This window comes from Montipora capricornis, chromosome 7 (assembly GCF_036669925.1).
Source record: "Montipora capricornis isolate CH-2021 chromosome 7, ASM3666992v2, whole genome shotgun sequence".
In the NCBI taxonomy this organism is placed as follows: domain Eukaryota; kingdom Metazoa; phylum Cnidaria; class Anthozoa; order Scleractinia; family Acroporidae; genus Montipora; species Montipora capricornis.
In genome coordinates, this window is record NC_090889.1 from 16,283,090 (window position 1) to 16,311,007 (window position 27,918).

Sequence of the window (27,918 nt, forward strand, 5' to 3'; positions counted from 1 at the left end):
TGAATAAGCATTGCTTTCGTTTTGGAAACAATGCTGGTGCAAAATTTGGGAGGACAAACAAAAAGTATTATGGTATTTTCGGCTCATCCAGGGTGTAAAAACCTGTGAAACTCACAGATGACATAACACAAAGGATAACAAAAGAGCAAGAAAAAACATCGAACCTAACCCTAACCCTACCACGAGCTAACAAAGCAAAGAAAACGTTTCACAGGTTTTTACACCGAGGTAAACCCGTATTTTCCGACTCGGCCAATTGTACTGTTCAGGTTTCTATAAGAAAAAAAATTGCTTAAATTATCCATATAATTTCTCTTTCATATATTCTTTCGTTAGAGAAATAAAGGTAACATAATAGTTCACTGAGCTCATATACAGTAAATTGATACTCGGAGTTTTCCCCCACATTCTAGCTCCGTCTGCGCAATGGCGGGTAAAAATTTGTTAACTTAAAATGCTTCTTTTTCTTTGGGTTTCAGAACTATGTTAACTTAACACTAAGTGACCCAAATTTTAAGTTCTGATTTTAAAACTACACCTGTTTATTTTGACTGGAATTTTATTTATTGGTCCGCCATTACTTACTGATTTTAAAATCTTGACTGAGAGAGCTGGATCAAAGAGAACACATTCATGACGTCAAAGACTCACTAGTTGGAGAATGCAATGTGTGTGTACCCTACTAAAATAAAATACTGCACGGGAGTTTCGACCTTTCAGACTTTTAAGCTCGTGTTTGGCATATATACGGGAACAAGAACAAAAAAATCAATAACACGGGATCTTACGTGTAGTCACCCATCCAAGTAACAAACCTCAGCCAACTGGGCCGAACTTCAGCGAGAAGCACAAGCACGTGGCTAATTGCCATATCAGACTGTGCGACCGGTTTCCTACCGTGAGGTACCTGTGCTCCACAGGCACTCCACGGAATAAGCTGCATTTGAAGTTAGAAAATGACGTCACTTTTCCTTTCTCTAAACCCAACCCTCTGAATCCCAATCGGTTCGTTTTGAACGTGAGTAAAGGCGGACCGTCAAATCCAAAATTCACTCTCAAAATAAACAGTCTTTGGATAAAATCAAAGCTCAAAATTTTGCAAGTCAGGTGTTAAAAAAACACACTTTCGAAAAAAAGGAAATTTAATTTTTGATCATAGTAGCACTTTAAAATTCAGACAATGATGTACACTGGTGTACTCAAAAAGAAATAGTCAAGGTCAATTAAATCGAAGTATGATGCGCATACGATTTTTTACCGTCCGCTCATACAATCAATAACAATCAATTAACTTAGACGAAAATATAACACAACTGCAGTCAGTGAAAGGCATGCTAGAACGCATTTTAACTTAGGAAAAACTGCACGTTTCGCGAAGCTATCATAAAACTTGAATTCTAAATATCATTTTAGTTCACTTGGAGATCGAAAAAACAAACAAAGTTCTTAACAATAAATCCTGTTTCGTGATGACATCTGGCCCTTTTAGAAAATTCAGAGTTTTTCACGTTTCTCCAAGAACGTTTCGATGCCTACTAACTACGTATCTCTCATTTTACAATCTAAATCAAAGCAATGGTTTGCCAAAACCTTAAAATCGTTCCTTTATTTTTCGATCCGTTTACTAGATTTCGTGTTGCTGCTGCATAAAAAATTTCAAGTTTCAACGTCTTGTAAAAGTGCATGTTTATTACCGCAGTTAATTTGCGAAAATTCATATTTTTGATGACGCTAATTAAAATGGCTGAGAAACCTGCCGGAGTACTAACCTTAAATTTTAAGTAAATTACTTCAGTAGGTAGGTAAATATATTAGGGAAGAATGAATGAATGAGAAGATGGATATGTCTGTACAAATATGTATTGAATGAGTGAGTTAGGATATCGGGATAACAAATCTAGGCTAGCTGTAACATAATTCCAAGAGACTTAACTGAAGAAATAGATAAAGGACTGGACCACGGAAAAGAGGCTTCCGAATTTCTTGTAGAAAGAATATAGGGTTTATGTTTGAATATACTTCGATCTCCAAGGCGAAACATCTTAAAAGTGGTTTAATAGATTTGCAAAACGAGAATTGTATTTTGTTACGTGAACACTAAAGCTGACGAAAATACATGTGTCGTTTCGATGAAGTGATTACATCGTGCACTGGACATGACCAGTCCCATTTTCAAGAAATACTTCAAAACGTCACGTCCCAGTTATCTAATGCTGTTAAAAACTGTAAAATTCGTCCAAATATGTCCCCAATTACGTCAGTTGTTCTCTATTCGTCTTTTACCTCGTCCTTTTGCCTTGACTTAACGATTGTATCCTTTCATTACACAAAAGTTATATCCTTAGATTGTGTCCTTTCATTACACACAAGTCATCGTGGCATTACACAAATGTTATCGTGGCTAAAAATACTGTGACAGCAGAAGTAACAGCAGAAGTAAGCTTTCCACGTATAAAGGTCACATGTACAGGAAATTTGAACTTTTTTTGCCACGAGAGGTGTATAGGTTGAGAAGCAACCGGAAAATGTAATTCACTTGCACAGGAGTAGAAATGGTACAATAAGAACCATGAAAAGAATGTCAAGAATGGTACCGTAAGCGTTGAATAAAAATGAATACCTTTTGCAGAGAGTGGGCTTGTTGGGAATTGCCTCCAAGATTGAACCACCAACACACTCACACCGTATCCTGATTTCTTCTACTTTATTGATCACCGAAAACTCTCCCTCGCTTAAGAGTACAAAATCCCATTCTATTTTTTCTCGTGTTCTAATGTCTCTTTTTTATCACTGTCAATCATTGGTTTTGGTTTCAACTAAAGGTTCCAAAGTTCAAGGCTATCAGATTCCCGTGCGTTGTCTGTCACGCGACTGCACTCAACATTTTCTGAAATCGCATTGTTTATAATCAAAACAAAAGCTAAAATTGTGTTAACTACAACAAAGGCAACAAATAATAAAAATACTCCGCACAATTTCCGACATCCTCCCCCCATATGTCTACATTTAGAAGACATGTTAAACTTGTATTTTTTCACTAGTAAATTTAATTTAAACGTTGATGCTCAAAATCCTCATAGAATCATTTCGAATTTTCACAATTACTCAAGGTTCAATCGGCATGTTCATCATTTGCTATATCATGTATTCGCACACTCGCTGCGACTGCTGTATCACGGGCAGGTCTGAATTCTGGAACGTTTGGGTTCAGCTGGTCCTAGGAAGTCAAAGGCGTCCGATCGCATATCAGTTCCAGGGGATAGAGGTGGTTTAATGGTCTCTCGATATGGCCACCTCCGGCTCGCATTTTAGCTCCTCGAATTACTCCATCCCGGCCAGTGTACAGCGCCTCAATTATTCCCAGCGGACACTTCCCTCTGCTTCTATCTTCTGGAAGGATGATGACGACGTCACCAACTGCCAAAGTGAACCCTTTCCCGTCATGTTTCAAGTTATGTCGCTCTCGAAGTTCTCTTAGGTACTCTATGGTCCACCGTTTCCACATGTCATCTTTACACCTTTTGAGATACTTGGCCTGTTTACGTAGATCACGAGGCTCGCGTTGTGGTTCCCTCTCTGGCAGCACCGTGGTACCAATAAACTGCATTCTGTTGGGCGTGATCAAAGGTAGTTGAACGTCATCCCCCACGTAGTCTAAAGGGCGGTTGTTTAAAGTCACCTCAACGTCTAGAAGCACGTCTTCAAGTTCATTCCACCTAAGGCGACATGTCCAATGGTTTTGTTTAGAACCCGCTTCACCAAGCCAACCGACCGTTCAAACTGACCGCCACACCATGGGGCGCGGCTCAAATTGAATTGCCACTTGATGTTTTCAGTCGACAGGTAATGGTGAACTCGTTCATCTTTCCGGACTTGCTTTAACCAGCTCGCAGTGGCGGTGAATGTTTTGGCGTTATCCGAGTAGATTTTCTCCGGCCTTCCTTTTCTAGCTACTAGGCGTTTCAGACTTCTCAGAACTTCACTCGTCTCCATGCTTTTGCTGAGTTCCAAGCAGAGGGCTCGCGTAAGGCTGCATGCGTAGAGGATTATGTATGCCTTCCCTTCTTTCTTCTGAGTGACACGGTACTTGATGGGTCAAGCAAAGTCTACTCCAACTACTTGAAAAGGCGACTCCCTTCGGTTCTATCAAGTGGGAGGTTTCCAGGTTGTGGTCTTTCAGTGGCCTTGACTTGGAAGCGACGACAACCATAACACCCTTTTATCACCCGTTTTGCTAGACGTCTGAGCCTGGGAACCCAATAACGCTCTCTGATGCGCGTCATTGTCAGGCCAACTCCCCCGTGCAAGGTGCGCCGGTGTGCGTCATCTACCAGTTTTACGATGCAGGGATGCGTGTCTGGCAGATAGACCGGATAATGTTCTTGAATTCGACCTCGACACTCGAAAATGCCTTCATCATTCTCTTCCAAACCCAGCCTTTGCTTATCTTCTGTCACCATGTCGTCCAGACTCCGTTGAGCACGCTTGGTTCAAAAGAGGTGTTGTCTTTGTACTTCGTTGGTCGTCAGAGGTCCCGTCATTCTCTCTTTTCTCTTCAAACGCGCGTTTCCTGCGAATCTCGCAATCCAAGCCACAACCCGCAACGTTTTGGTCAGTCTAAATTTTTCTAGAAGGTCATCTAGGCAGTCGGTTGCTGCAGTGAAGCCAGCAAATATTCCCTTGATAACTTTTGCCTATGCTTGGCTCTCAGGTGTGGGACTTGTCACAATGTCCGCAGGCCACTTATCTTTGTCTTTAAGCCAACTCGGCCCTTGCTTCCGCAACTTGTTGTCATCGACTGGCCCTCGTCGACTTCCCAAGTCTGCTGGGTTATCCTTGGTGGGTACATGGCGCCAAGTGATTTGTGTATGCCCTTGTATTTTCTTCACTCTGTTTTCTACGAACTGCTTGTACTCGCGGCCCCCTTTTACCCAATGGAGAGCCACTGAGCTGTCCAGCCATCCATAACTCTGTTTCACGGGAAAACCCACAAGCGCGTTCCTCACATTGGTAATAAGGTTCGCTGCCCTGTGCGCAGACACATGCAAGCTCCAACCGCGGAATGGTCAGTCCCTGCTTCGCAAGTCGAACTTTAGCAGCCACCAATTCCTGGTTCACACCTGATGGTTGTCTCACAACTGCATGTACTGTTGGACACACTCCATTCTTACTTGCGTCTCCGAAGGCATGAAGCTCTATTTCTTCTATCTGCTGTTGCGCAAAGGTTAAGGCTCTTGCTACTATGACCTCAGCTGGTAACCCTGTATTCCATCGTGTCCACTGGCTCGCTAGCTGTTGGGGCAGCGGTGTATCCCAGGCGACTTTCGCGTTGCAGGTATCTCTGTAGATGAACTTTCCTTGGACAGTTAAGGGCGCCACAAGACCAAGGGGATCGTAGATCCTTGCTAGATTACGCAACAACGCTCTTTTGGACGCAATTTCATCGTCTCGTGGAATGACTATCCCGATCTGATCTTCTTGTTTGTCCCATAGGAGTCCAAGGAGACTTCCGTTCTTTGCTCTCGGGGAGCCAAGCTGCTGTTTAGCAAACGTACTCCCGTCTTCAACCTGGCCTTCTGGTTCTTCTAATTTGGCGACATTCGAGTGCCACTTGTGTAACTTGAACTTGGCGTCTGCGAAGATTGAAATAGCTCCCTCCTTAAGTTCTCTGGCTTCTCGCACAGTTGGTTTCCCGCTGATTAGGTCGTCCACGTATAGGCTTTTACACAGTTCAGCAACCTGTTCTGGCATGTTGCTTTCCTAGGCTTCCAGATGGCACTCAATCACTCCCACAAGGAGAAAGGGAGATGGCACAAGACCAAACAGCGCCCGCGTGAATCTCAACAGTTGTACTTCAGAACGTTGGCTGGTCTGCCAGTGAAACCTGAGAGCATCTCTCTCTTCCTTCTTGATACGCACCTGAAGAAACGCTTGTTGTAGGTCACCAGTGATTAGGACTGGATGAAACCGCATGCGTATTACGACACTCCACAGGTGGTTTTGAGGCGGGGGCCCGGAATATAGGCAATCATTTAGGCTTGGCACTTTAGGGTTCGCCCGTGACGAGGCGTCATACACGATTCTTAACTTCGTTGTTTCAGCTCCCGTACGAATCACCGGCTTATGTGGTATGTAAAATTCCTTGTCTTGCGGTGGATCACTTGCGACCTCTACTATTCCCTCGGACTTTTGATCTTCAATAATTTCTGCATAGCTCCCGGTCACACCCAAGCGTTGAGGTTTGTTCTGGAGGTTGCTTAGTCCTTGTAAACTGACTATTTTATTGTTCGGTAACGGTGGATGGTTACCCTTCCACGGAAGCGAGGTTTCATACCAGCCTTCTGGGTTCCGGATCAACTGCTCTCGAAACTCTGCGTAGACTGCGCGCTGATTATGTTCTGGGGTGTCCTCAAGCCCTAAGACATCCATTCGGCATAGCTCTTCATAATCAACATGACTTGTTTGGGTCAGTAGCATATTTGTGTGGTCAATCTCCGTTCCCGGTGACATAATAGTCCACGCGAGCTTAGTCTTCTCAGCCACTGGTTCCCCAGGAAGCCCAACGCGAGGCCTCTCGGATGTCTTGATCGCTGCATAATCACTAGCGCCTAATTTCACATGCACTGGGAGATGTGGTTTTGGGTCGTGATCTGTCATCTCTACTCCCTTTAAATGAGCGTACGAATCGATAATCTTCTGGTAGTGAGGGTTATTGATCCTCAGCAATTCTCCTCTTTCTACTGTGGTAACATCCACGCTTAGTTCCTCACTACCTTCAATCAAGCGTACTTTGATGCTGGAAAGTTCTACTTCACGTGCAGTTGCTCCAAGCATCATTTCTATTCGACGAACGTCTTTGGCACGAGAGCGCTTGGGAAGTTTATCCAGAAGTGCAGCTGATGCATACGAGCTTCCAGCTCCAGTATCGAGAAGTGCACGGCAAAGTACTCCTTCCACACTTACGTTTACAACAGGATAAAGAAGGTGCCCATCTTTCCCGGTAGAGGTCGACAATTGGTCACCTTGCGTACAAATCGACGTATGATGTTTCTGTCCACACTTTTGGCAACGCAATCTACTCTTGCAGTCAGTCGCATGATGTTTGGGACCTGTGCAATTAAAGCACATTCGTTTCTGCGCTAGCATCCTCTTCCTTGCGTCTACCGAGGGTACGCGCGAGCAATCCCGCGAGACGTGACTGGTGTCTTGACAATAAAAACACTGGCGTTGAGTTTTGTTGTCTGCATAGTACAGGCGAAATTTGTTGTTAGGGCGCTTAGGAGGTATAGCCTTGTTTGGGACTGTACTATCTTCAGTCGCCGGATTTACGTCTCTCCTTTTCTTCAGGGCTTGTGTTAGCCGAGGTAAATTCCAGTCCTGCCAGTTTTCTTGTCCCCTAACCAGATCAGCTTTGATACCTTTCAGTTTATCTAGCACACTTCTTGTCATTCCGTTTACTCTCTCGATTTATCCAAGGGTTTCCAGCGACTGGACGTTGAACAGTAATGTTTTGTAGAAATCATTCAATTCACTTGCTTAGGATCGGCGTTTGTCACAGTGGGGAGTTCAAGAATGTTGTTTACGTGGGTGTTGATAATTTCGCTGATTTTGCCATACTCTTCTTTAATTATGTTTTTCGCTCTTTCATAACCTTCTATGGTTAGCGGTAATCCGTCAATGTCTGCCCTGACCTTGGGCTCCAGTAGCTCTTTAAAATAGGCGAATTTTGTAACAGGCGGCAAATCCGTTTTGTCGATCTCAACTTCGAGTTTATTGATGAACGGCAGCCAATTCTCGTACGATCCGTCGAACCTTGTAATTGTAAGCTTCGGTAGTTTTGTAAATACCATTTTCTTCGTATTTTTTTCCTGCTGACTGGCTTCTAGGGCCTTGTGAAATTTCATCTGCTGATCCATCAACTCACGTTCTTGACTCATCCGCTCCTCGTGTTTGGCCTTTGCGAGCGCATTTTCCTTTTTATCGCCAGACGCTTTTCTTCTTCCATTTTTTCCACAAGCTGTCTTAGTGTTAAGGCCCTTTCGTCTGCTTCTTTAAGAAATCCATCAAACTCCTTCGTCCAAGAATTGACCTCCTCCTCTGATTCACCTTCTGTGAATTTCCGTTCGACAATAGATTCTTTGACCGTGTGAACAGCTTGCAGCTTTGACATCAAACGCGCCCCGTGCCTGGATATCGCTTCTGTGTTTTTTGAACCGATTACTTCTTCGGTTTTGCCCAGAGAAAACTTGAGAGACAGCATCTCCCCGTTAAATTCTTTAATTAATTCCTCCATGGAAATCGCCTTCTGTTTAGGTGCAATCTTCGGCTTGTAAAATCTCGGAGAGTTCCCTTATCACTTCGCAATGATCCTTGCGTTGCTCTTGCTCGAGCCTAATCCCAGTATAATATTATGTGTCCAGTCGCAGGTGCCTCTTGTGTTGGGAATTGCCTCCAAGATTGAACCACCAACACACTCACACGGTATCCTGATTTCTTCTACTTTATTGATCACCGAAAACTCTCCCTCGCTTAAGATTACAAATTTCTCGTGTTCTAATGTCTCTTTTTTATCACTGTCAATCATTGGTTTTGGTTTCAACTAAAGGTTCCAAAGTTCAAGGCTATCAGATTCCCGCGCGTTGTCTGTCACGCGACTGCACTCAACAATTTCTCAAATCATATTGTTTATATTCAAAACAAAAGCTAACATTGTGTTAACTACAACAAAGGCAACAAATAATAAAAATACTCCGCACAATTTCCGACATCTGAGCTCAGCAGTAGATTGAGTGATATCAGTTCACATGCTGCCAAACCTACCTCTTTTCCACTAAGCCGAAAGTAGTGACAATTCAGCGAGGAAACTGTTTTGGATTATGAAATCAACGGGGTATTTCCTCTGCGACTTTGCAACATCGTCGTGAATGGTGGCTTTGAATGCTATTGTTGTCGGTTCTATAGGTTCTTTGGCTTCGTTTTATTCATTGAAGTGAGTCGAAAGTTCATGTAGTTACTGTGTGTATTGTAGAGCGTGGACTTTGGTAAAATATCACACAGAGAGAAGGATGGATGTCGAAGTACAATATTTAAGAAAAGGTTCTTGACAAAATCAAATTTTTATACTCTTACGAGAAAATCATGAAGCTTGCCAAGTTGATAATTAAATCGATGATTTTGGAAGGTTGAATCAAAATAAATGTCAGAGTTTACATCTACTTGCAGGTTTGTCGAACCAAGAATAATTCTAAACTTTGAGGAACATGTCTTTAATTAAATTAACATAAGTAAATTAGGCAGCCAAACGTTACATTATATAACGTTGGCAAACGATCGACTAAGCCATAATCGAGAGCGACCGTCGAGAACTCTTGTAACACTCGACTCTTCATAATAGCTATTTTTAGCTCGTTTGTGGCAAACCATTAGTGAAAAAATAACAGCATAAAAATGTTAACGCCAATGTCAAAGTCGGATCCTATAGGTAGTACACGATCGTACTTAGCTATTTCGTAGGAAATCTAATTGGTAGAATAACTAATTCTTTAGCCTGTGTACAGCCGCCCGCTCTCCGAAAAAAAAAATCGGAGCGGAGCGTCTGTGATTTACCGATGATAATCGTGCTCCATACCACGTGATTTTCCTGGAATGTGTGGAAAATGATTTGATTGGTTATTACCCATCGATCATTACATCATTGAAACGAGTTTTGATTGGCTTTTATTTTTATTTCTCCTCATCAACACCGTGAGAACCACCGTGAGAGATTTTACGATGAGTTCGTGTGTACTTTGAGCACGGTACAAAATACGAATAAAAATCTTTTTTGATTGTCAAAGAGGTTTTTCTTTTAAAGGGTAACTGACGGCTAGAAAGTCACTTTTTTTTAATACTGTCTAAATACCTCAGGTAACACATTGAAACCGACATAAGGTACTTCGAGTGCTTTTTTGTGCCTTTTTTCGCTCGAAAAACTGTCATAAATGCCGCTTCGTAAGTCATTCGCCCTAAACGCTTAGAATTTGATCATGTGACCTGATACGTCACACGTGTGTACACCAAGCAAAGTAGATATAGCGGACAGTAGTGCAGGTGAGAGCAGCTCGAACTCAGGGTCCGATTTTCGGATTTTAAGGCTTCGATGGAAGGCGAAAATAATGAAAGGGCTTTTGAGCCTGTTGGTGAAATCAGGCTTTGGCGATTTGAACTGCCAGGAAGAAATGAAAATCGAGCGCGCGATTCAGAAGAGGATCAAGAGCCCCGGACGCCGCTGTCGCCTCAATCAAGAAAGCGACGAATGGTGAGTGCATTACCTTTGACTCTTGAATTCTATGGGAGCGACGTGTTTTTAAGCTACACGCAATTACCTTCCAAAACTTAGGTTTTAATACACTGAAAATACAAACATACGAGCTTGAGAAGGTGCTTTGGAAGGATTCATTTTTGAGAGTAGTTTTCCACATGATACGATACATGTACATGTACATGTTTTGACGCTTTAGTATTGAATTTGGCGGACGATTGAAGATCAGGGGCACCCAACCTCAATTTTCGGAAAATATCTGTTCGGAAGACGATTTTAGCTCTAGAATTTTCGGAACATTTGTTGTAAAATGTCTTGCGTGCCTGCCTCTCCTAGGATTTTCGAACATCTGAAAAATGGTAAAATTGCCCATTTTAAACGGATTTTTACCCTAAAAAGGTCACCTAGAATTTACGGGAGCCTTTTTTCTGGCTGAAATTTTCGAAAAGGTAAGTTTTGATCCCTATAATTTTCGGATCACTAGACTTTCAGCTAGGAAGTCCGAACAGATGAAAAATTTTTAGGGGATAAAAATATGCCTATATCTACCTTTAAATACTAAAATACGTTTAACAATGCTATGTTTAAGTGGTTTTGAACAATATTCTCGTTGGGTGCCCCTGGAAGATTTCTCGTCTTTCACTATAAAACGCAACGCAGCAAAAATAGCATTCGTACAGGTACTTAGAATTAAACATCCTCTTAATATTAACTTATTGTGAACTTCAGTTTTCCCCTCTTTTGTGGTCTTTGTACCTTGTTTATAGCCGAAGTTAAGTTATCTGTCACGTTTGTAACAGTTGCAGTGCTGATAACTGTTCATTTTGGTGAAACTATAAATCATACAACTTGTGTTCTCTATTTCTTCTTTTCAACATCGTGATAAAAATTTTTACTGTACTGTTTCTCTTATTACAAGGTGTCAGTGTGGAAACTGGCGTCAACATGGAGGGAGGAAGAGAACATCTGCTGTCAAGAAGTAGATGCAGTGAAAAATAAAAATTTGAGAAATGCAAGGAGTGACAGGCCACACTGATTCCCTTCCTGTGTGAAAACATGTATAGAACCTTTTATAATTAAGGATTTTCCTTTTTTGTACAAAATGATTGGTGGTGCTTTAAAAATTTGGCTAAGTAGGGGTTGATTTTGAATTCAATGCCATTTTTTGAGTAAAGCTTCTTTTAGGTTTGACACTGATGGCTGGTATTGTGTCACAAAAGGTAAAACATCTTTTTGTGTTTTGTTATTTCCTTTAAAAAAATTAAGCACTGAGCCCCTCCTTTTGAATTTGATTTCTGATAGTAGTTTTCTACCGAATTGCGTGGGTTCACTTCTGTCCCGCAAATGTCTTATAAATTTTGAAATGTCTTCCTCGAAAGTTACCCTTTAGGAGTTTGTTCTAAGGATTCCTGAGGCCTCACTTTGACGAATCCGTTTTTCATGTTTGGCGGGTGACAAGAAGTAAAATGCTACAGTGGAAGGTCTCCGTGGGTTTAAAACGTGATTTTACATCAAGGATTGTTTGATCTTTGAATCTCGTGTCTTTGTCTACGATTGTTTCTAGAAACACAGTTTAGTGTCCTGCTTGACCTCGGAGCTCGAGTCTTCTACCCTCGATTGTTCGTTACACCAAGGGAGTTTTGTTTTTATTCTTCGAGCTTCGTTTACTTGCTCGGGAGTAGGAGACGCAGGAATAGAAGGAACTGTGGACTTTTTAAATACTAGCTTAGAGCTGAATCCAGCATTTTTTGCACCGAATCCTTCGTCTGTTAGCTGAGAAATGGTCGCTACAAATGTGACCCGAAGGTGGTGACCATCGAACAAATGCAACCACTGTCACCGCACACTTTCATCAGCTGGAAACTGGTGAAGGCTAACTCCATCTGCATTTGTTTTGTTAGAAAACATCTCCACACAGCGCTTCCCTGGGTCTCGTTTTCTTCGCTTTAAATCCTGCTGTTTTCCGTCCATATCGTTAATTTCAATGCGGCTTAGAGTGGTACAGGTTTGGATGACCTGAGCGCTATATTGTATATATAGATCGTCATTTGAGAAACATTTACGTGCTTATTATTTTCCTTAGCATGAATGTGTCTCTGGTTCGTTTATTTTTTAACCAGGGCACTGCGTTTTATATTTTGGGTTCAAGGAAGTCTCTTGACATGAACTTAAGTGGTTTCCGCTCTCAGGGGCCGTCGGCTTGTTTTATTTAGATAAAACACCAAGATGAACGAGCATGAGTAGTTTACTCTTCACTCAGCTGACAGTGGTATACTTTTTGAAACGAGTAACCTTTCGGGACAAGATTGACTTCATCATGTTTTCCGTCGCAAATGAGAAACAACGCTTGCGTGTAATTTCTTCCTAAACGCTGTTTTACCTGGCGTGCAACTCACCTGCAGCTATGAATACAGACACACGATCCGTCGCGTTTCGATTATTCAACCTTTTCAGAGGAAGTATTTTATTTCCCACTTCGTATTTCATAGTCTCTAAAAGGTGGCTTATAGGAGAATAAAAGAAACCTTATTTTTTTTCCTCGTAAATTGTGGCAGCGAGCTGAACAGCGAGAGCCGCGAAGTTGTTACTTTCAGATCTACCATGACCCTTTCACTACATTACACACGTGTGACGTATCACATCACGTGACCTGGATCAGAACGTTTTCAAAATGGCCGTCAATTGAGCATCAAAAGAAATTTGTAGAAAATTTGGTTTTGCACAAAATATCTTTTATTTGCTCATTTTGGATTCTTTAACCCAAGAGGAATGTATTGGTTCAACAACAAAACGGGAAAAATTTGACGTCAGTTACCCTTTAAAGTACGAGCGGAATTTGTTATCTATGGAGTGTAAAGTGGAAATCGATTCGACGTACATTTGCAGGAATTGTTGTCAGCCCAAAAGAAACGAAAGCGCTCTTCACGAGGTGAATATAGCACTATTCAAAAGATTGTCCACTCGAAAACGTCTCCCGGTATTCCTTAACAGTCAATGTAATCCCAACGCCTTGCTCGGACCAGCCTAACCATTCTCAAGTACAATCTACAAAGCGTGATGCCATGGAAGATTTGAGATGTGAACACACCGTCACTGAGGAAAATAACAGCTCATCGGCAACGATCTGTGCTGTTCTGAAGATCAGAGCCGTACCTGGTTGGAAGACTTGCAAATACATCCTTTCCTTTAAAGAGTGCTTCTATGCTATAAAGCCAAGGTATCTTAAAACTATCGGAGACGCTCTTCGATGCACGTTTGAAATCTACATTTTGAGAATTTAGCTCCAACGAAATATGAGCCACGCAAATTTTGGTCAGCGTAGATCACTTAATAATGTACGCAAAATTATTCCGGAAGACGATTACTAACGGTAAATCACAGACGCTCCTCTCCGATTTTTTTTTTTCGGAGAGTGGGCGGCTCTACACAGGCTACAAATTCTTTAGTCATTTTGTGTTTTGACAAGGCACATATTTTGAATGGAAATCCATGTTGTTTTATTCGATTTGGTTCTATTTGGGCTCAGTAGAAAATAATTCTGGCCATAGGGAGTGTTTTAAATTGAATGAGAATCGATTGAGTTAAGTGCCGTTACGCAATCTGAGCAAAGGGGGCATGATACTGCAAAAACGTCTGGCAAGGCTTTTAAAAACAAAGTGAAAAAATACCTACCGTTCTTTCGCACTGGATTAACTCCTCTTTCACCTTGAGTGTCCCTGAATATCTGCTAAGAACTGAAGAAAATAGTCGTGACTTAGTGGAATGTCCTCTGCAAGAGTCAAAAGACCCGTTTGTCATAGTTTAGTAAATCAGGGCGTACCCAATCGATGAAATCGATGATCGATGACAATCGATGACAATCGATGACAATCGATGCCAATTAATCGATTGATATTGATAATCGATGAACAATCGATCGTCCAGGTTTGTGTGATTATCGATTGTCATCGATTATCAATATCAATCGATCAATTGGCATCGATTGTTATTGATTATCAATATCAATCGATTAATTGGCATCGATTGTCATCGACTGTCAATATCAATCGATTAATTGGCATCGATTCTTTAACAATTTTCATCTATTGGTTATTATTGTTATTTTCAGTGATGATTTCCAAAGGCAGAGTCTCTTGATGCATTTTAATGACGAAAACAATGACATCATTGGCAGAAGATCGAGGTTTTTGTACAACTTGACAGATAATCAGCTTAATTCTGCTTAACTCTGTTAAATGAATAAAGTTGTATAGCTGTATAGCATACACATGCGTCTTGTCTTTTCGCATTTCCCGTCCTTTCCTCTGGTTTGTGCTCGATGAAAGTTACAACAATCTGATTTTATTAAAAAAAAAAAACAATAAACTTGAACTTTGAAACCCAAACATCTAGAACATAACGTGAAAACACTTACAGTTTACTTACAGAGGCGATTTTTGATGTAATTGTTGTCGCGATTTCGGTTGCGACTTTTGGTCATTGTTGTCTCGCTCGCGCTGCAACTCAAATTCTACCTGTTATCACAAGGCGTTGTGACCTTACGACGACAACGACATCATCCTTTTTTGTAAGACGTGTTTACGTATTTACCACGTTTCGTAGACATTCTAGCTAGTGATCAAAATCGCAACTCGTTGCAGCACTATCACGAGAAAATACGCAGTGGAAATGGCGGAAATTGCACCAAAATCGCCTGTGTAAACGGGCCGTATTAATTTTGAACGGGGTGGCCAAAAGTGTCAACTGTTTGCAACTTTGAAGTCCAGTTTACAGGAATTCACTTTCAAACTATAACGATGTTAATAGTTTTATACCGCTTTCAAAAAAGTACCTCGCAGCAATCAGTGGCACATTAGTAGCCCGGCCTCGGCATAAACAGTAGAACCCATGTCTATTAGACTGTAACTGTCGCCACAAAAGCGGTTTACATTTACTTGCGCAAACATAAAACAGGTCAACAACATTGTGATACATTGAAGTAATCTTTTTGATTAGAGAAAATATGAAACCCCAATCGATGACAATCGATGATTCATGAACACTTTTGTGTGATTATCGATTGGTCATCGATTGGCCGATACCAATCGATGCCAATTAACTAACATACATCGATTGGCATCGATTGATCGATTGCTTTTCCGATCATCGATTTTCATCGATTGGGTACGCCCTGAGTAAATGTAACCAAGTTCCAGGAGCACAACTACTTTATTTCCGTCTATGACTGTGGGTTTGTCACGCAGAAGGTTGCATGAAAGTTACGAGCTCTCGATAAATTCCAGGTTATATGATACCCAGCTAACTCCGCATCTTTTGGAATCACAGGGATTTTATTTACGTCTTTGACTGTGAGTTTGTCACGCAGAAGGTTGCATGAAAGTCACGAGCTCTCGATAAATTCCAGGCTATATAATACCCAGCTAACTTCTCCTAATTAAGTCCTGTAACTTAACAACCAACATGGGGGGAAAATACACTCTCCCATCTGCGTTCCGCTGTTCGTCCATTCCCAAATGATATATTTTTAACCCTTTAAATACTATACCGAACTACTGTGCTCAGTAAATGCAATGCAGTTTTATTGGTTGGGAATTTCAGGGAGTCCGATATATACAGAGCGCCGATGGATAAGAGGTTTCTTAAAATTTTAAAGTGAGGTTTCCTCCGACACGTGAGGAAGGGTTTGGAAGAATCTTATGGACAACTGTAGCTAAGGTTACCTCAGTACGTAGCTGATTTTAATACGTAGTACAGAAACAAATTTTACTCTGTTTTAAAAAAAGAGATTTTCCTATTTATCATCAGCTTAGACGGTAAATTTAACACTGCCATTCCAATATTCCAATGACGCAAAGGTTGCTAACGGATTTATGTTTATCTAGATGTAATTTGGTGAAAAACGGTTACATTTATACTCCTCATTTTCTGTCAGGCTAATTCTGGTACTTTATCGTGCGCTATTGAATTCACGAGTAAAACTCGTGATTTGAGAAATTGGAAACCACCAAAAACAGCACGCCGATTATTGTGAGCTTTATAGGATATATTGGATTGTGACAAGCATTGTCCAGTTATGCAGGCCTTTTGTCCCGTAATCAACTCTATTATTTTATTTTTTTTTTTTTATGGGCAGCATGTTTAAAAAAATTTTCACTTGAACCACGGTTGCTTCAAATTTTTTGGCACTGCCATATATTGCAATATTGGTGAAATAGCCCGCAAATGGATTGACGAAAACAGCGTTGAACTTGATCGCATTAAGGCTGAGAATGACACATTCATTGTTTTATGTTCACGTTGTCGCCAGAATTTTGAATTTGGAAATTCCCAGTGTCTTTTTTTTCAGAAGACAGGATAGAAATTCAATGTGTACGCCCAAGTTTTAATCACAATATGCGCGATTGGCGCGGAGTGTCAACATTTTTGCGAAGGCATGCTTTCTGCCCCTAATTTCCCTTTTGTGCTTATAAAGGCAGGCATTATCTTGACAAATATAGTCGCCCTCTTTGACGTAAGTACGTTTTCCGCTGCGCACAGACACAGATCCCCCCCACCCCCCTCTTATCCCCCAAAATAATAATAAAAAGTTCGAGAATGCTTCCTCGAAAGATTTTAAGAGTTCTGTTTTGTAAAAGGCCATTTCCCGTGATTTTTCATTAACTTGTATAAAACGAGGGAATGACGGGTTACTGCAGATCTTCCCGTGCCGCAGACTAAACGTCCAATTAACCTTGGATTACTGTTCTTGAGATAATCTATTACAGTATTTATATTTTGCAAAAGCCCTCTCTTGTCAGCATCATTTACTCAAATTTAATCAAGTTTGCGTCCATGACTATGAGTTTGTCATGCAGAAGGTTGCATGAAAGTCACGAGCTCTCGATAAATTCCAGGTTACATGATACCCAGCTAACTCCGCATCTTTTGGAATCACAGGGATTTTATTTACGTTTGTCAGGCAGAAGGTTGCATGAAAGTCACGAGCTCTTGATAAATTCCAAGTTATATGATACCCAGCTAACTCTGCATCTTTTGGAATCACAGGGATAACAGCCGATCGAGGTGAAGCAACTGGCATCCTTGTTGAATTAATGATGGCTAAAACCGCGTCCACAAACATGGATTGGATTTCGGGGTTGTTATCTATCTTCCACTAGCCCATTTTCAGATTGGCATTCAAGAGGAAATTTTCAGCCTAACAAAAAATGTACAGTTAATTGGGTGGTCATCAATTTGGATGCCTTGCACAGTATAAAAACAAATATATGACAACAGATGACCATTAATTCTCCACATATCCTGCATAATTGACCAAAAAAGGGACCATAGGCGAAAAATGACTGTCTTCTATTTTACTCCTCAAATTTAACATCCTTTCTCGGACCACTCGTAAATCCCTCCTAAAAATATGTCTTAAAGATCCGCGCAACACAAAGAACTTTTTTCCTTCAGTCTAGTCTTCGAAAAGTTATAATTGCTTAAACAGTCAGTGTTTTAAATTTATTAGGAGCAGAATGCCTGTCTAGGTCTGGATCAAACGGTCATATTCGGAGAGCATCATCATCTACAAATATTGCTGCTTCGGAAAAATCGGGGAGAAGACCAAAAAAACTTGACTCTCGGTTCCCATTTCAATGCTAGCCTTGCTTGGAAATCAATTCATTCCTGAGCTAAGACTTAAGTTGCATATCATATCACTAAACTAGGAAAAATTTGACCTTGTGAACACTGGTCACCTTACCGTCAAAAACAGGTGATGCCGCTGCGCCGAATGACTTATGTTCACTCAGTGAAAGCTTTGATGGAAATGAACGAGCTGAACATCTTTATTTGGTTTATAAAGAATCATATCGCAAGTGCATGCTCTGAATACAATTGCTTTGTTTTTCCTCGCTAATTTTGGGCGTGACAGAAATACCTTTCATAGAAATCACGTGAACGCTGTTTTTGACGCACTCAGTCAAATGGCCTCACCTAAGAGTCTTTCTGGTTGCTTTGGAGCAAGACGTAACGGGTATGCGAGGAATCTGTGAAGGAAATGGAAGTGGGAAGTATTGCGACTCACTGCCCCTTATCCCTCCTAATACACTCTCCCATCTGCGTTCCGCTGTTCGTCCATTCCCAAATTAAATGATATATTTTTAACATTTTAAATACTATACCCAACTACTGTCCATGGTGTGCCCAGTAAATGCGATGCAGTTTTATTGCTTGGGAGTTTCAGGGAGTCTGATATAATTATACAGAGCGCCGATGGATAAGGGATTTCTTAAAATTTTAAAGTGATGTTTCGTCCGACACGTGAGGAAGGGTTTGGCAAAATCTTATGGACAAAACTGTAGCTAAGGTTACCTCAGTACGTAGCTGATTTTAATACGTAGTACAGAAACAAATTTTACTCTGTTTTAAAAAAATGATTTTTTCCTATTTATCACCAGCTTAGACGGTAAATTTAACACTGCTATTCCAATATTCCAATGACGCAAAGGTTGCTAACGGATTTATGTTTATCTAGATGTAATTTGGTGAAAAACGGTTACATTTATACTCCTCATTTTCTGTCAGGCTAATTCTGGTACTTTATCGTGCGCTATTGAATTCACGAGTAAAACTCGTGATTTGAGAAATTGGAAACCACCAAAAACAGCACGCCGATTATTGTGAGCTTTATAGGATATATTGGATTGTGACAAGCATTGTCCAGTTATGCAGGCCTTTTGTCCCGTAATCAACTCTATTATTTTATTTTTTTTTTTTTTATGGGGAGCATGTTTAATAAAATTTTCACTTGAACCACGGTTGCTTCAAATTTTTTGGCACTGCCATATATTGCAATATTGGTGAAATAGCCCGCAAATGGATTGACGAAAACAGCGTTGAACTTGATCGCATTAAGGCTGAGAATGACACATTCATTGTTTTATGTTCACGTTGTCGCCAGAATTTTGAATTTGGAAATTCCCAGTGTCTTTTTTTTCAGAAGACAGGATAGAAATTCAATGTGTACGCCCAAGTTTTAATCACAATATGCGCGATTGGCGCGGAGTGTCAACATTTTTGCGAAGGCATGCTTTCTGCCCCTAATTTCCCTTTTGTGCTTATAAAGGCAGGCATTATCTTGACAAATATAGTCGCCCTCTTTGACGTAAGTACGTTTTCCGCTGCGCACAGATACAGACCCCTCCCCCCCCCCCACCCACCCACCCCAAATCCCCCAAAATAATAATAAAAAGTTCGAGAATGCGTCCTCGAAAGATTTTAAGAGTTCTGTTTTGTAAAAGGCCATTTCCCGTGATTTTTCATTAACTTGTATAAAACGAGGGAATGACGGGTTACTGCAGATCTTCCCGTGCCGCAGACTAAACGTCCAATTAACCTTGGATTACTGTTCTTGAGATAATCTATTACAGTATTTATATTTTGCAAAAGCCCTCTTTTGTCAGCATCATTTACTCAAATTTAATTAAGTTTGTACATAACAAAACTACAGCGTCCGTGGCGTTCTAATGGAAAATGTAGGTCACAGTTCCCTCGAGAAAAAGGGCTTCGAGCCAGCTACCTATGAGGATACAGGTGTATTTAATCATCTGTAAGTTCAGGAAGCCTCATCTGTTGGAATCAAGCCAAGTTACGTGGCTTACTTGGCTAAGACGTGTCTCCGTAAGAGGACATTTGGACGGAATAGTTTTGACCCATCTATAAAATGTTATACGCAAATTTTTAAACGTATAATCAGAAGTCTCTCAGTTAGTGCATCTACCAAATGTAAACAAGTTACCGGACATTCGAAAATGTAATATTTTACCAAACACTGACTGTTTTCTTTTACAAGCTGAGGACGAATATAATCATTAAAAGTAAAGATTTTCTTGGATTCGTCCGGAATGGGACAAGATACAACTTCCAGCGGAACAACCTTCACTTGGTGACGACATTTTGTCGTGGTCGGGGTGTGGCAATTTTGGAAATGGTATTTCAGAGAGTATTACAAAAATTAGAAATACCAATATTGTACTCGTTTGAAAAGCACCAAATCCCATTACAAAACTGACTTCTGATGACTTGGAATACGAAATACATCTCTCGGCAGGAGTGAAAGCTTTAATTAATTAGCTTTTGTTCCACTAGATATAATGCCAAGTGTTGCCATACGATGAAGAGTATTGATTGAGTTCATTATTGTCATTATCTTTCGAATTTTTTTTTTAACGAGTATTTTTTGTAGTGGTAAAGCATCTGAAATAAAGTATGGGAATGTCATAAGTTCGAAATTAGGAGCGCTTGGATAGCTGTACCCCTAACATGCACTATGTATAGTCATTGTATTATGCAATTCATCAACTGAATGACCTAAATTCTTCTTTTGTTTTCGGTCACCAATGTTATATATGAGGTACTTTGGGAAAGAAGCGCTCTAGTGTGAAAGGAACATCTCTTTTAGTTTATATTATATGCTAAGTAAATAAATTGTTCCAAACGTACCAGTTGGCGCGCGTTACGTAACACTGGCAAGTAAACTGTATAGCACTGCACGCTATATACGCACGGTTTCCGTTTTGGTTTAATTTCGTCATCTTCGGAAAAAAATAAACAAAGCGAAATGAATATCGATCTCAAAATGCGTTTCAGGTGAGTTTCTCTCAAATTCTCAAATTCAAGTGAGCTGTAGCTACAATAGCTAGGTAGTCAACGTGCAAGCAATTCCATTTCCCGGAAAGTGCACGCATTCATCATCCTTTGACTAGTTGGAAGGCACAAATGCGCGAATTTTTATTTTTCAAATGACTTCCTTTAACTCGTGGCTCTCGATTTCCTCAGTCTACAGCTACTAATTGTTGTTTACCGATAATGAAATTCGCACACGATTAATAGCACATTGAATCTTCGACGCAACACCCTTTAGACGTAACAAGCCAATGAAGCGACTTGTCCATCATGCAAAGCTCTATCCCTTACTTAATTAAATTCGATTAAATATAAAAGCTGCCCGCTGTTAAGATTCTCCAAGAACTACATCTTAACATGAACAGAACTGAAAAAAATATCACATCGTACCTTTAACGGGGGGCTTACTATCAATTGACTGGGTCATGAACAGAACTACAGAGGGTAGGAGAACTGGCATAAGATGGAAGCTCACCTCCGTCTTAGAAGATCTTGACTTTGCAGACGACATTGCCTTATTGTCATCCAGATGTGTTGACATAGAAGTTAAGACCAGTAGGCTTGTCGATGCAGCTGCCAGAGTAGGACTTAGATCAACGCGAAGAAGTCAAAAGTTATGCGAATAAATACCAGAAGCGACCAAAAAATAAAAGAAAATGACGAGCAGGTAGATGACATTGAGGAGTTTTTGTACCTAGGTGCACTGCTAGATAAAGAAGGCTGGGCGACCAAAGACATACAACAGAGACTAAGTAAAGCCAGACAAACTTTCTACAGGTTGCGAAGAATTTGGGACTGTAGCGAAATTAGCAGGAGGACGAAAGTTCAATTGTTGAAAAAAATTGTCAGAGCAGTTTTGATGTATGGCTGCGAAGCTTGGAAACTCACGAAAACAGAAGAAAAGAAGCTGGACGCTTTCCAATACAAACGCATGAAACGCATACTGAGAATAAGATGGCCACGGACCATCTCGCACCAACAAATCCAGGAGACAACAGGAATGAACAGAACGAGTGATGAGATCAGATGCCCAAGATGGAATTGGATCGGGCATATATTGAGGAAGAACAGAGAGGAGCACTGTGTTACAGCATTAGAGTGGAGGATAGAGAGGAGGAGGAGACCAGGTCGACCGAAAACAACATGGAGAATGGTTGAAGACAAAAGACGAGTTGCTGAGTGGCAATCATGGACGACTGTCAGAGCTTTAGCAGCAAACCGAAGTGAATGGAAAGAGAATGTCAAAGCCTTATGTGCCTTATGGCACGAAGAGATATAGATAGATATAGATAGATAGGCTTTTGAATGACAAGCCCTCTTTCCGTCTAACCTACTACTGCGCATCTCGAGATCCTCAGGTTTCCTATTGATGGTGCAATTCAGCAGAGAGTTGGCTGCGAGTCAGTTATTGGCTGTACGTCCGTCCAGGCACTGAAGGTTACCGTGTATTTAATAACAGAGCCAAGGTCATCGATAAACGTTCCTACAGGCTTCATACGCCGTAGGCTACGTGATTGGAGATTTTTTTTTTCATAGTTAAAAAACCATGTGTTAACGTATCTGACAACTGTGTCTCATTCTTGGTTTGGAAATCAGGAGTTAAAGAACCTCTAGATCTAAATATGTGATTTCTGATCGAACACGAAATGCCATGGATTTTGCATTAAATGCTGTGAAAATAAATTTCAGTGATCGGATTTCAACCGAAAAGATCCCCAGAGAAATTCTTTTTTTCAGATTTTAAAGTTTCATTGAAAATCTGAAAATCCGGATTTTAAGATCTAAATTCAGATTTTCCAATCTAACACATCCCAAATGGGAAATTAGTCTGTTTACCTGCAGAAACTTAGCAATGCATGTCCATTCTTGAAAAACAAAATTACCACGCTTGGAGACTGCTTCTTAAAATGATTAATTGCCAACCAATGTTATGCTCATCACTAATTAAAACTGTCAAAATACCCATTCAAAATTTATGAACATTCTTAATTTGGTTTTTAAATCTCAGCTGGAGGGATTAAATAACTTGTGTTTTTTTCTAGCCCGCCTATCAAATGCGGTTTTGATTTTGGGGGAGGGGAGGAGGAAAGCTGCGGTCTGATTTTAAAATCCTTGGAGCCCCCCTCCCCCTTAGGCGATCTGACGAGTGTCACACCCCTCCCTCTCCTCAAACCTGTTTAAACCTATACGCAACAGTCTAAGCATTGTATTTCGTTGAATTTGTGTAACTGCGTTTTAACATACCTAATTATTTTGAGATCGATTTTTCTGCGAAACCAGACCTTTCCAAGTCTTGCATGAAAAATTATTACCCATGGGATTGGGGATGGTGACCGTCTCATGATGGCCAAAGCTCATTCAAGAACTCGTCTAAAAATAGCTTGATCTGCGAATGCCGTTACATAGACCAACAGTAGTAATGGTTATGACTGGTGTGAAACATTTGTTTTCTTTTTAGTTAAGTAGGTACGCCCAAAACATCTAAGTTTTAAATTGAAAATTAGAAATCCAGGGCTGGTTGTGGCTGGGGTCTGATTTAAAATTGGAGCCCCCTTCCCCCTCCCCCTTAGGCCATCCGACGAGTATCCTACTAGTCCTTCATTTTCATTCCCATAGGAGAAAATCAAATTTATGAGGCTAGCACTGAACATAACCCATGCTTGCTTCGATGGCTTACCTTCATCGAAACTGTCAGCATAAAAACTCTTAGTTTATCATTTTTTTGGGCTATGCCAAATAGTCGCATCTCTATATTTCACTTTGACGATGAAAAGATGGAAAGTAGAACAAATCCATACACGTGAAATAAACTTGAAATTTAGAATAACTAAACCCACAAATGACCACCTCCGAACGTCAGTGGCTTCATAGCTCAGTTGGTTAGAGCGTCGCACCGGAATCGCGAGGTCACGGGTTCAAACCCCGTTGAAGTCCTGAAATTTTCAGGCTTCTCTACGCAATTGCAAAAATTGCGCTCATAACTGCGAACATTCTCGTTCCCAGAGCTGCGATCTTCTTGGCCAGCGCCTCGGATCGAGAGCTCTGGCAAAATAGCTCTGACAGGTTTCAATTTAACAGTTCGCGATTCACGGACTTCCGGTCGTTCTGCGCAGGCTCTATTCTTTTTCAAAATGGCGGACCTAGCCAAGCTTCCACGGCCACGAGGCGTTGAATCATGGAATGAAAATTCACGTTGAAAGAAAAGAAGTTCAAGGCTTTGATGCTTTATGGGCTTAACTGCAGAATACCCCGCCATTTTGAAGCTGCACCCCTGAAAAGGCTGGATACGCGGATACGCAGTCGAAAGTACCACCCCTCCCCAGGTAAACTTTTAACTATATTGAGAAGTGGATACGCGGATACGCAGTGGAAAACATGGATACCCGGATACGTGGATACGCGGACATCACACATGGGGACTGGATACCAACTTCGTGTAACATACTTCAAAATGCTCTGTCGTATATGCAAAATTCAAAGTTCCCGAGAAAAGCAAGCTACAAATATTATATTCTTCTTTCTTTAAAGCATGGATCGAGACCACCAAAGATTGCGATCAAAATATCAGGCAAATATCAACTAAAGCTAAGTAACTGAGTAACAATCCCGCGATAATCATGCTTCAGCCAAGCATCAAGACATTAAGCCATGATACACATGTAACGTACCTCGTTCTTTAAACCACTCACCCGACACAAGCAGACAATAATCCAACCTCGGGTAATTTTATCGCGACGGACGATTAGATCCCGTGGGTAAACAAAAGAAGATAATAGACCGTGATCAAGGCAGTCAACCAACAAATTCCTATTTTACTTTTATGAGCCACGGACTACATGCTCAATCTCAAATGCGCTTTAGCCGCCATGTTGGTGGACGAAAGCAAAAGAACTCTCATTAGCTTATTTTGTTCGTCCACCAGAAGTCGTACATTTCTCTTTTGTTATTGTTGTCTCTAGAGGGTGGTTGAAAACGTCCTATTTATGTTGCTTGAACACCCTTGTGTAGACTTTCATTCTAGATATTACTTTACCACTACTTAAATATATCCAATAATTACTCACACAAAAGAAACCCACAGTGCAGAATAGTGCGACACATCCGGAACTTTCTTTAGGCCCGAAGCGCGAAATTTGAAAAGGCACCTTCAGACAAAAGCCTCCAAATACAAAGAAAATGGGGCAAAATGGTCACGTCTCCTAAAACCCCAAGAGAATTTAGAAGAAACAAAAGCTCCGCCCCCAAGAACAATGCAACTTTCTCTTAATTACTGGGCCATTGTTCTCGCATGGATCGACACTTACCGCGCTTATTCAAATTCGATAGACTGTATACATGTTTCAAATTGATGATAATTAAACCGTAATAACATCCACGATGTCCAATGCACGCCTTGATAAACTGCGAAAACAACCAGATAGTACGTGGGCCCTTTTACAGAAACGTCTAATCGGTCTACCCGAGCCTTTCAATAACCTGTTTGAGGATGATGCGCGTACTTTCATTGAGAACAAAGCACAGTCGCTGAGTACCAACACCGGATACGTCGTCACAAGTCTTCTCACCACCACATCCTTTGTCGCTGGCATGAATTCGACACTTGTCATCGGCACACAAGAAATGCCACTTAACATTTTCTCCGTGTTCGTTGGACCACCAACTACTGGCAAATCACAGGCTTTAAAGGAGTGCGCAGCTTCCCCAATGTCAGCTGTCTGCAGGGAAGCAGATTCAGAAACCTGCGTCATTAACAGATGTACCTCGTCAGGATTGGTAAAGAGTATCACCAAAAACGAGAGAGGATTCTTGCTATCCGCGGATATTTACGACGTTCTTTCCAAGTTACTTAAATCAGATGAAGAAAACGGATCTGGTGACGTACAAGTACTATGCCAGCTATTTTCGGGAGAGGCGATATCTTATCGGTATGCCACGGAAAGAACGAGGGAGATCGGCACAAACACAACATTTTATATCCTTGGATCAACACAAGTGCCATTTGCTGCGCGTCTTATCACTCTTCTCGACTCATGGCCTACTTGATAGGTTTCTGTTCACCTTTCTCATATGTCTGAGGCCTACACCCCAACAGACGGAGGACGCCATTGAGACATTAAAGAACTGTCCCATTGTCTCTTGCGATGATATTTTTATCGAAATCGCCCGCCTCCATTCAAGCAGGACTATGTAAATGTACAAAGGCCTAAAACTTTTCCGATTTCTTTTCTTGTTTTCGGCCTTTGTACATTTCTGAATAAAATTTTAAAGCATGAGTTCGACGTCATTAGCGGAAAACGGCATATATTAGACTTGTTAAAAGGGTGTATAATTTACCCTTCCTTAATGTAACCATTCATCTCTGTTATCCTTCGTTTTTATTTTGTTGTTAGTTCTTGAGTGAATTGATTACTCCAACACTGGATGAAGAGACGCCCCAGCCAACCAACGTGTCCATAAAGGAGTCATGTTTGCTCTTCCCTGGACCAGTTGTAACCTATCGCGCGTTCAAACAAAGTGCACGCCGTAACTTGCGCGGGATAACAGGAGCGGAATTCAAGAACGCCATTAAAACTTTGGAAGATGACGGTTTCGGAGCAGTGCGTACCTTTCGAGTTCCTCGAGCAGCAGCCCCTGTCACCGTTTTCGTTAAGAAGGCCCCCGACGATATAACATGGCCATCATATCTCGCCAACCAAACAGAGTTCCGACAGCGGTACCAATTGGCAGCACACAGAGCTATCACACATGCAATAAAGCACCAGTTAGTTACTCTGAATTTTGTTCCAAACAACCTGTTTGAAGACAGCGTCTAACATTATTACATGAACTTTGCACAGTTGTTGAACTCGTTCTTGAACACACAAGTTTTCGAATGTGAAGTTAGTGAAGCTAATTTCTTCCGAATTTCCGATGTGGTTGCCATACTTTACAAATACAATTATAGAATTATTCGATAAGTACCTTGGTTTAAAGCTTCAAAAATAAAGTTTCAGTTTACACATTTCTCCTTTTTCCCTACGACTTGCTCATTTTTTTAAATAAGCACTCGTAAAGTTTTGGCTTTCATATTACCCATCGGTTAACTACACTTTTTCATGAGATCGTGTGTAGTAGAAAGCACTCGTTTACTGATTAAGCCTAAGCGCTCGTTTCAGTGATTAGGCCTAAGCATTCTCGTAAAATTTTAGGTTTCATTTTGCGGTTCGGTTAACTGCACTTTTCACGAGATCGTGTGAAGAAGAAAGCATTGGTTTACTGATTAAGCCTAGTAAATACTCGCTTCAGTGATTAGGCCTAAGCACTCTCGTAGAATTTTGCGGTTTGGTTCTCACAATATACCTAGAAGTTTACCCTGGGAGGGGTGGTACTGTCGACTGCGTATCCGCGTATCCGCGTATCCACTTCACAATATACCTAGAAGTTTACTTGGGGAGGGGTGGTACTTTCGACTGCGTATCCGCGTATCCGCGTATCCGCGTATCCACTTCACAATATACTTAGAAGTTTACTTGGGGAGGGGTGGTACTTTCGACTGCGTATCCGCGTATCCGCGTATCCGCGTATCCACTTCACAATATACCTTAGAAGTTTACTTGGAGAGGAGTGGTATTTTCCACTGCGTATCCGCGTATCCACTTCACAATATACCTAGAAGTTTACTTGGGGAGGAGTGGTACTTTCAACTGCGTATCCGCGTATCCACTTCACAATATATCTAGAAGTTTACTTGGGGAGGAGTGGTATTTTCCACTGCGTATCCGCGTATCCGCGTATCCACTTCACAATATAACTAGAAGTTTACTTGGGGAGGGGTGGTATTTTCGACTGCGTATCCACGAATCCAGTCTTTTCAGAGGTGCAGCTTCAAAATGGCGGGGTATTCTGCAGTTACTCCGCTTTATGCTTGTCATTTGGCCGTTAAATGCGTCAAATACACGATCGAATTTTTAACA

At 41.1% G+C, this 27,918-nt stretch overlaps 1 protein-coding gene across 6 annotated transcripts in view; it reads right to left on the reverse strand.

Annotated features, from left to right (window-relative positions):
• Nucleotides 1-18,639, reverse strand: part of LOC138058322 (uncharacterized) — a 56,687-nt gene extending 38,048 nt beyond the window's left edge. The window contains exons 1-2 of one of the 6 annotated variants that reach the window (XR_011133854.1): nucleotides 18,042-18,639; nucleotides 13,973-14,034 (exon numbers count right to left, since the gene is read on the reverse strand). The gene's annotated coding sequence lies outside the window, so the exon portion shown is untranslated. Of the gene's footprint in view, nucleotides 1-2,620; nucleotides 2,888-8,820; nucleotides 9,053-13,972; nucleotides 14,105-16,886; nucleotides 17,496-18,041 lie in introns of those variants that run through there. The other 5 variants (XM_068904265.1, XM_068904267.1, XR_011133856.1 and 2 more) reach the window with 5 other exon arrangements.
• Nucleotides 18,640-27,918: the final 9,279 nt, after the last annotated feature.